The sequence below is a fragment of the Erithacus rubecula genome, assembly GCF_903797595.1.
Source record: "Erithacus rubecula genome assembly, chromosome: 3".
NCBI classification, from domain to species: Eukaryota; Metazoa; Chordata; class Aves; order Passeriformes; family Muscicapidae; genus Erithacus; species Erithacus rubecula.
Genome location: NC_136689.1, coordinates 69,124,978 through 69,135,270, shown reverse-complemented (window position 1 = coordinate 69,135,270; position 10,293 = coordinate 69,124,978). Strand labels below are relative to the sequence as shown.

At 36.3% G+C, this 10,293-nt stretch overlaps 1 long non-coding RNA gene across 2 annotated transcripts in view; it reads left to right on the top strand.

The window, feature by feature from the left end:
* The first annotated feature begins 4,504 nt into the window (after positions 1-4,504).
* The window catches only part of LOC306800669, a 46,019-nt gene continuing 40,230 nt past the window's right edge, over positions 4,505-10,293 (top strand). For both annotated transcript variants that reach the window (XR_013773899.1, XR_013773900.1), the window contains exon 1: positions 4,505-4,764. This is a non-coding gene — a long non-coding RNA (uncharacterized lncRNA). The remainder of the gene's footprint in view (positions 4,765-10,293) is intronic.

Here is a 10,293-nt window from a genome sequence, read left to right as displayed (position 1 = left end):
AGGTGAAGATGTATGTTGTTTAGCTGATAAGAAATCTCCTTTTCATGCATGAGTGGCTGGGATTGCTGGTCAGAGAACTAAGGATTCTCTTGTGCTTCTTCATCTTTAGCTATTGTGAATGATGGAAATGACGAAGCACAAGGGACTTTGTATGTGTACAGGCTTTCACATGCATTTTACAATATATACAGTCACTTAACTGAAGCAAGAAACAGCAAATATTAAGCAGCAGCTACATAAACTTTTTTTTTAATTCAGGTAACTGCAAAGATACACAGTTGAGATTTTATTTACATCTCTAAGCACAGACTTATATATAACCTAACATCTAAGAACCTAAAGGTTTTACATCTCATATTCAATACAGGTGTATGCAAAATCCGCCATATGACTGCTTTAGGGGAAATATTTACAAAGTGTCAAGGATTAAAATGTTAATTTCAAAGCAGAAATTACTGCTTGTGCAGGAAAAAGTTTTTTGAGACTATGTTTCTTTCAGAAACAAAGTAAACTAGTAATAAAATCAGTTCAAATTTTACTTCTGGTTCCAGTGAAAAAAAAAAAGTTGAAAAATACTTGAGAAATCTGAATTTTTGATTTTAAAGTGAGCTGAATGGCCAAATTCAGCTAATTTTAGCACAGAAAATACTACAGCAGAAAAAACATTTTGTCCTGTTACATTCAATTTAAGTGATAGTACCCAGCTTTATGGTTTAGTAAAAATTCAGTCAATTTGAAAGGAAAGGCTGAATTAGTTACTAGAAATCGTCTCTTGCTTTTAAGACACTGAAATAAAACTCGTTTACTGATAGGGCCACTAGAAGGACAATTGGTGCAGGGGCTCAATTCAGAGGGTAAAGAAAAGAAGCTAAAAGCTTTCAAATAGAAAGATGAGGGGAAAATAAAAGGATTAAAGAGAAATACATAACAGAACATAATGCATTCTTATTTTTCACATTCACCAGGATTTTACATGTCTCCAACTGCCCCTTTTGCAGATATTTTCTTATTACAAGGAATTTTTTCTATGCCTTAGAAAGAGATACCAACATTTTGTACAGTGAATGAAAAAGTGGCTAAAACCAGGAGGAAATACAATGCAAGTATAAAAGTCGTGTTCAGCATAAGAAATAGCAGTTTGGGTACATTAACTGCTGGATTATTGTCAAGTAGTATGTGGATACCACTTAGATGCAGGTTTATCTGTGTTCATGCACATTTTAAGTGGCTGGTTTGAAAAGGGATGAAGATTTACTAGCACCTGCCATTATCTGTGTGTTTTCATGTGTAGGTGTAGAACTGAGATTATAACTCTGAAGGACTAGTTTATCTGGATCATCTAGGAATCTGTGATTTGAGATTAGATAGATAGATAGATAGACAGATAGACAGACAGACACAGACAGATAGATAGATAGATAGATAGATAGATAGATAGATAGATAATTGAACTGCTTATTCTGTATTAAAGTTATTTTTAAATATAAAAAAAAAAAGAAAATAACAGTCTTACTGATCTGATATAAAGCTAATCACCTGAGCAGTTTGAAAACTGGCAGAAGGTTTTATTCATAACAGGAAAATTCAGAAAATGATAGGTAGATAACCAGGAAAAATACCTGATTCCCAATTGTTTGGAATTGCTAACTCAAAAAGAGAAGTAAAACTACATATATTATATGTATTTATAGCACTGTGCAGCCTTTTATGCTCACCATTGGAGCCATACAGTTCTATGTATGATTCCATAAAATTAACACTTATTACTACAATGCACCTATTCAATAAATGAATGGGAATGTTAGTCATTTCACTCAATAACTGGTTTCATGGTATGTCTGAAATATTAATGTCAGGTATTTAATGAAATACCTGAATAATTTAGGCTTTTCTTGAAATGACCATTTAGAGCAGTGAAATGGCAAAATAAAATACTTGTGCCAGTCTTTGAGGTAAGTGACTGAAACCCAGTTGTTTCACAGAACCGGTTGCACATGATAATATACATATTTAGGCTCACTCCTTTTCAGTTTGCATCTCAGGATGCATCTACTACAGCTAATTATTGCTTTAAACCATGCTGCTGAGCCCTGCTTCAGTTTCCTGATCCTATTCCCAGCCTCCCAACACTTTAAAGACCACACTGGGAGCAGAGAGTGCTCCATTTGCATCCTACTCCTTCCTTCCTCACTCTTTAAGTGGTTGTTTTCAGCTGGATTAACTCCCTCATCCAGCTCAGCTGTACAAGTCTACATGCCAGGCAGAGTGGTGGAGTATGAAAGTAAGTGGAAAGGGATGGCAGCATTCAGATAGTGTCAGGCTGCCAGGATTCTGCACTTTTGCTTCTTTCCAAAAGGAAATTTCAAATGTCTTACAACACAATGCTGTCTGGATGAAATATCCAGGCTTTAGTAGACTTTTATAACTCAGTAACCTGCCTAAAACAAAACAACAGTCCAGCCCTCTGGGCTCTAATATAAATGGTCCAAACCACTTGTCCAAGTTTGTTTGCAGTGTAAAGTGCTGAATTTGTTCTTGCAACAAGAATATAATAGGAATAATATCTAGGACAGGAGAGGGTGCTTGAGAAAAAGAGATGTTGCTTTTTTAATGGCTTAGGTGGGTTTTTTCACTTATTTCAACATCAAATAACCAACAAAAGTCACCAACTACTTTGTTATTTTCCTCCATATCTTAAATATATAAAAACATCAGCACTTTATTTAGTCTTTAGTTAACATAATCCAAGTACAAAGTTCAGCCCCAGCAAGGACACAAGGATATTGATTATCTGTCTTTTCCAACAGACTCAAAAATCACTTCTGTGCTGTGTTTATTAATATATGTTCATAGCTGCAGCATTGAGATCTATCAGTGTGATCGACCTTTATTTTCAGTCAGTCAATAGCCATTGACCCATGCAGATAAATTACCATACTGAATTTTGCTGTTGCTTGCTCAGACTCTTATATCAATAATTGACCTAATGAATGCTTATTCTTTTTTTTTCCCTTCATTTTACCTGTCAAACATATAAAAACAATTCACACGGATTCAAACAATGTATAAATAAGAAACAGGTTGCAAATCACTTCACTGTTCTCTGTACTTGCATGGGGACACACGGTACCTTTCTTATTTCTACCTTTTGGTGTCAGCAAAACACCCATTTTGCTGAGGAAAAGGGAAGAGCAGGAATAGTGTTTCAAATAGATGGTATTTCATATAAAGAATATGTTGTCCTGTGGCTACAAAAGATGTCTCACGGGTTTTGTTGATCCCAGCAAAATCTTTCTGAATGGTCATTATAGAGACGAAACATTTTTGGTCTTGATTTGTACCTAAACATGGCAATATTTAGATATGATAACATTAGACTGTTTCATGTGTCTTCTAAGAGACCTAGAAACCTCTTCAAAATATGAGAGCTTAATCTGGCCTTTCCCATAGATTTTGTGAATTCAGAAACAAAATCTTACTTTGATGATGTTCTAATAATTTAAATAAATTCTGATTTAAAAAATAAAATACTTTCTTAGCCTAACTTCCCATTTTCTTTATTATTACATAAAAACTGTTAAATTGCCAAGGAAGAAATGAAGAACAAAAAATGGTATGTCAGTTTGTTTATGTCCTTTGTGTATTTGATTTGTAAAGGGCATAATTTTAGGCAGCTTCAAAACTACGTCCTGTTGTTTCAGGAAACAAAGAAGAAGTATTAGCAACCAGGTGGCCTGTTTCTTAATGTGAGGAGCAACATGTAAGTTCAGGGATGCAATTTCAATGCATGTTTTGTGCCATTGAGCTGGAAAATCTCTGACATTCAGTTCTAGCCTGTTTCCCCTAAAGTTACTGTTTGTAGGCAGAACATGAGTTTGATAGAAAAATATTGTTCATTTTGTGTCCAGTGGGATTATTGTTAAATGACATGATTCTACAGAGTGGGCTTGGGAGTTATTCCTCTTTTTTTTTCATTTTTTCCAGTGCTATATAAATGTAATCAATTAAGTCCAGGAGACTTTGTATGTGTATATATATAGTGACTGTATTTATATATATGTGTATATATATAGTGGCTGTATTTACATTAGATAGTTTTTAAAAAGCAGTATTATGGTTTTGAAGCTGAGCCTCTGTAGGCCAGGGCCCTGAGGGCATTTAATTGACTTCAGGGGTCCTGATCATCCTCTCCTGAGACCTCCCCCCATCTCCACACCTGAGCCCTACTTCATTTCATCCAGGGGCCAGCAGTCCTGGCTAAGATACAGGGTAGGTGTGCCTGTCTTTGCTTCCTGAATCTAACTTGGACTTGTATTGTGGCCTTGCTGTCAGTCCTGTCTTCAGCCTTTTCTCCTGCAGATACTTTCAAAAGAATTTTGAACAGAGAGTTTCTCCAAAGGCAGAGCACTTTGTGGGGGATCCAGAAGTCTGTTAATCTGTTAAGAGGTCAAGAAGGTGAAGGTCATGCTTCTGAGAGCTGGAACAACTGCTCTTTATGTGGGACTCACTGTGAGGGCCCTGGTGTAGAGATCTACAGCAGACCTTGAGAGGGAAATGTACCACCAAGCCAGCCAGCTTGTACTCCTTGGATCCTAGGATTGCTCTGCTGGAGGAGAGCATGTACTGATGCATTGCTGAGCTCTTCATGCTGACAACTGGCAAAGGAATCCCATACACATATAACCAGAGACAATCCTTCAGTCTGTTCCCTTTCCCACCCAACCCTGGCAGCTTCCTCTGGAAATGTTCTACACTGCCGTCCTGGTATGTGCTTTATGCCCTTTAAATGCTTTCACGGGTTAAAGGAAGGATGTGTGCAAGGCTTTTTGAGGCATCAAGGAGCTCACCTCAGAGGAGAGATAAACACTGTTAATTTGCTTAATTTCAAAATCTGTTATGTTTTCTGAAGTTATTCCTCTGGTACTTTGCGAGTGGTCTCCTGCATGGAGACTAGCCAAGTCAAAATCTGCCCATTCAATTTCCACCCCTTAGTCCTGCTGCAAAGTCAGCTGCACGTGAAGCCTTGCCCTGGGAGTAGAGCCCCCCTAGGCTTTTCTGACTCAATTCTGCTGTGCATCCCCTCTCCCTTCTGTGCATGCAGTGCCTGATGAGCTGGTGGAGTGATCACCATGTTCCACAAAGCAGTACTGCAGGTCCCATTTTGGCCATCGAGCAATATGAGAGACAAGACCGTGGGCTGCAAGGCAGACTGCAACTGCAAAGGCGATCTGAGGGGTAGAGATCAGGAGATATTGGGCTGCACAGGACAGTAGCCATTCACATAAATGCAGGGGCTCCTGAAACTTCTTAACAGGGTGTCAAAGACAAGGGCCTGCCACAGCCAACTGTGGGTGCCAAGTTTAGGGCACCCCAAGCTTTTGGGCCCAAAAGCTTTATCTGATGCATAGCACCTCAGTAACAAGGACTTCAAGAAGGTCACACTGTCGTTTTCCTTCAAGAAGATGAGGAACAATGATTCATTCAATGTGTCCTGCAGTAGTTGCTGAAGCCATGGGATTAAGGTTACCTTGCTGCATCTACCTTGTAATCAACATAGTTTCAACCAGAATGAGCAGGTGGGAATGTTTCCATAATGCAGAGAACTTCAATGGTGTTGTAGCTCTGAAGTGGGTTTTCTTTCTTCTAAACAATTAAGAGTAGAGTGGAGGACTCCAAATCCTGTCATCTTTGGTCCTATACAAAAGACAGAGAAGAAAGTCTTGATATACAGATATTCTATTTTACCTTTGCTGAGATTTTTCCTCAATTTGAAAGCAGGATGTTTAATAGAATAGTTCTCTGGAAATATGCTCACTTTCTGTACAAATAGAGTAAAATTAGAAAAGAAGAAAAAAAATATTAAAGGTTTCAAGTGAAGTATTGATTCAGTGTGATTTTTAAAAATTTTCCTGTGCAGAGCCAGGAAATGGATTCGATGATCATTGTGGTTCCCTGCCAACTAAAGGTATTCTATGTTTCTAAGATTCAAGCAATTCTGCTAAGACAAAGACTAATACAGTAAAAAGAATAATTCATTAACTGTAGAAATGCTTCTAATTGCACACTAACATCCTATGTACGTTACTAAAGGTGAAAAATAATGGAGTTTTTTTTTGAGATTTGTGCTTGTCAGTGGGACTATGAAGGAGAAAATTCTACTTACAGTAGCCAAGACAATGGATAGTAACAGATTGTCTTACTTCATTAAGATTTTTTTTAATGCTGCAACTTATGGTCTTTTAGCACTTTGCAAGAATCACTGGAAACTTGCACAGTGAACTTTAATAGACTCAGTTATGTCTTTGGATAAGGCACTCTGCTTGTTTTCTTGTTTTCCTTATCTGCAGTCACCCATGTCTTTGATCTCCCCCAGTGATCAGTGTTAGAGGCTGTTATGTCAGCAATTTAAATCCTCCCCACTTGAAATTAGCATGAACTAGCACAGTGGTTTCAGGTGTTTTCCATGCAAAATATCTTAGTGAATTACTCTTGTTGTATGGATTGCCTGTAGATTACACACCTGTGCAAGCCACAGTTGATGATGTACTAATCTATTAAATCAATCATAAAATGCTGCTATTCTATTTTAAGTGGCTCATGGAGTTAAGCAATGCAGCCTTTTAGGAAGTTTGCATAACAGAGGCTTTTCCCTCTTTGTCAAAATGCAGGTGAAAATTGTCCAGTTAGTGAGTAATGGTGGTAGGAAATAAGCAAGTTTATATGAAGTAAATGTGATATGGTCATGGGCACCGTACAAGTCACAATTTATTTTATACTTCACTCAAATATTTGTGAAGGAAATAGGTCTGCTATTTGCTTAGCCCAGCAGCTGGGGAAACCTGGTGAGAGGGATATCAGCAAACACTGCTGTCGTTTCAGATGATCCGTGCCATCTCAAGAGATTGCAAGTGATCAAGTCCTCCATTTGTGCTACATCTGAAAGACTGTTTCTAGTAGTTGAGTTCATCTGTGTGCAAGATATTGACTCAAAGGAGGTCTGAAAGGCAGAGTGAAAGAGAATCAATTCAGATAAGAGAGAATTTCTTACAGGTTCACCAATGGGCCAATTGGTTTTGTCTGTACCAGGTTTCCTTTGGAGATTTCTTGTATAAGAAACAAACAAAATTCATTCTCACCACTAACTTAATATAATTCAAGATGTACTTTATACTCTTTGCAGTAGAAACAATTGAGTGTTCTAATCATTGTAAGGACTGTATAATTAGTCTTCCAAATGAATGTTTCCACTCATCAGGATGACTAAATAACCTGTTGAGTAAAATTCTTAATTTACATAACTAAAAGCCAATAACAGTTTTATCTCCCTTTATCTGATTATATTCTGATTTTATACCCACATTTCATTGGCCACCTGCCAGTCTCTAAAGGATAAGAGGTAATTAGAACCAGTGATAGTGCACTATTGTTATACTTTTTACAGCACAGATGCAGATCGGTGTTATTATCATATCTGGTACAATTTTGTGGATAATATCATTATGTCTCTGCTGACCATAAATTTAATTGGAAATGTTAATCAATTGAAAATGCATTTTAATCTCTGAATCATAATACATTTTGTTTAACGTAGCTGTACTTCAAAGTTTTAACAGAATATATTACTCTGTGTGCAGACAGCAAAATCACTGTTGCCTCTATTCTGTATACACATATATTTGTGCAGTATTTTTTCCTTCTCTTTTATAATCTACTACACAAAATACCATTTAAAGTATACCAAGGTAGTGAAAATAAACATGAAGTACTAATTATTTCTATTCTGAGTCCTATACTGCATTTCACATGGATCAGGTGACCTTACAGCACCATAATAAATTATCAAATATGTTAAGTAATAAAATTGTTTACATTTGACCATTTCTTAAAAATTACTGTTGAACAACCTTATTTAAGTGTTGGGATTCAAAGTAGTACCAAAAGGGTTTGAGGTTTATGCTTTTTAGTTTTTCTTAATTCACCTGCTACAAATAAAACACATAATAAACTTTGAAATAAAGCAGATTGTTCTGTAGAAAGAAGTGTAAGTGTGCATTAGCAAAGAGATGGAAAAAGTAAAGAACTTCCTTGAATAATAGCAAATCCCAGGCACAATTACCTTGATATAGTCAACACAGATAATCTCCAAAGTAGCAGTCAAAAGTTCCATCGCTTCCCCTGCTGAGGAATCTGATCTGGATTCTGGATTCTAAAGTAGTAAAAACATTTTGTACAAAATTTTTCTACTTCCTAAAATGTCATTTTGAGATCAATTGCTTAAATAAAGTTCTGAAAAGCACAAATTGATCAAAATGGCTAATTGTCCCCATCTCTTAATAAATTATTTCTTATCACAAATATTGTAATATCTTAGTTATATTGAGTTATTTATAAGTTAAGTTTTTTATTCTTTTAGTAAATTTGGAGTTGGTTTGTCCTGAAGATCTGCTTATTCTCTTGTTTGAGAGAATCGTATCTCCCTTTTTCCTTGATCAGACTAAAATAAAGTCCTAAGTTACATGTGAAATTTCTGTCCTTGATTGCTGCCATCACTTTAAATCAGTCCATGGCTTTGCTCTCTTGAACTGCAGAATACAATATAGCAATAATGGTCAATAACTAGGACTGTCTTCATTTGTTTTCTGGATTTGTATTGCTTCTCCTCTCTCTGTGTCAGTCTCTTTTAAAATTCCATTCACTATTGCTGTATACCTTCTAGTTTCAGATTTCCTATTCCCTTTTTTCATGTCTTTGAAAGTGTGGAAGGACTGTCCACACTGTGTACCACAGCAGACATTGGTGGTACTCCTGTCTTGCTGAATTCACTGCTTGTGTCTTGTTCTCGATTTCTTAAAGAGATGACAAAGAACTTTCTGATAATAAAGATGATAAAGTTGGTGTTAACTGCACTTCAAAAACATTTGCTACTTTCTTTAACCCTTTTGGTGTTCCATGGTGGAAGGTAAAAACACCTTTAAAATTTTCAGCCCCTGGGACACAAGTAGGTCAGTTGTCAGTTCACATCCATGCTACAAAATAGCATATATTTGATTATTATGTGTGGAGTAAAAGCTGAATTGCATGAGCTCTGGCAAAGAACCAAAATCAGGATTATAATTTCATAATCTCACTGCAGTAAATACAGATATTCCTACTGTAAGGTGACAAACTGATGAAAAATGGAGCCATGAACTTTACACTGGGATGAAGAAAAGCCATAAAGAGTGGGGTACAAATTTTCTACTTTAAAAAGGAAGGGAGGCTAGAACAGTTGATAATCAGTTGTCTGTCACGTATTTGGTATGTTATGGGGGAAAAGGAATTTTATGTCACTTAATCAGGTTTGGGAGGTCAAGTCCTAGCACCCAGCATTTGCTTTAGGTGTAGCACGAATCGTACACGATTGACTTTTTAATAATAGAACTAACTTGCAGGAGGAAACATGAGGAAAATCTGTCTGGAGTAAGGCTCAGAAAGACACGGTGGCAAGTATGAGAATGGAAGACTGTGGATGTAAAAAGAAAATATAAGTTTACTGCATGTAAGAGCTTACATGGAAGTCATGCCACTATGTTAGAACTGAAATACATAAATACTAGCAGCTCCTTGAGGTAGATTAGGAAAAAATTATTTGAAATGTGATAAATTGCTGTTGATGACCTGCTAATTCAATTGACCATGGTAATTGGTGCATCAGCTTCTGGGAAAGAAAAAGTACAGGAAAGGGAAAGAAAAAAAAAAACCACCAAACAAAAATCACAATCTGTTCTGCATGTTCAGAAAGGAGTATTACAGTGTATTAATGAACAATAACCTGTATTACTTCAAAAGACATTTCTGCAAGGTATCCTGCAGAAAATGTTTTGCAACTAATGGTGTTCAGATGTCAATTTATATTTATTTATAAATAAATAAATAAATAGCATTATAATTTTTTAGTGAATTGACAGTTTGTCTTACAAAAAAAAAAATCAGACTTTTTTTTTCTGGTTGATATTTCACAGGGGTGCAATTAGTACATCTTTACTTGGCTGTGCATGTGAAATATTAAAAGAGGCTGGAAAGAATTTTCCATCATTCTTCCACATTGGAGGGACACTTTCTCATTAGTTTGTTCATATGTTGGTCTGGTTGAACAACTTGTCTGGAGAGATACATAATCAGGGAATTACTCTGCCCCTTATTATGCAGAGGCTTTGTAGCAGTGGAGACTATTTTATTCTCCTTTCTTTGCTTACCTTAGATAAATATACCTAACCAATTGCTATGCATCCCCTTAAATTCCTTCTATTAATA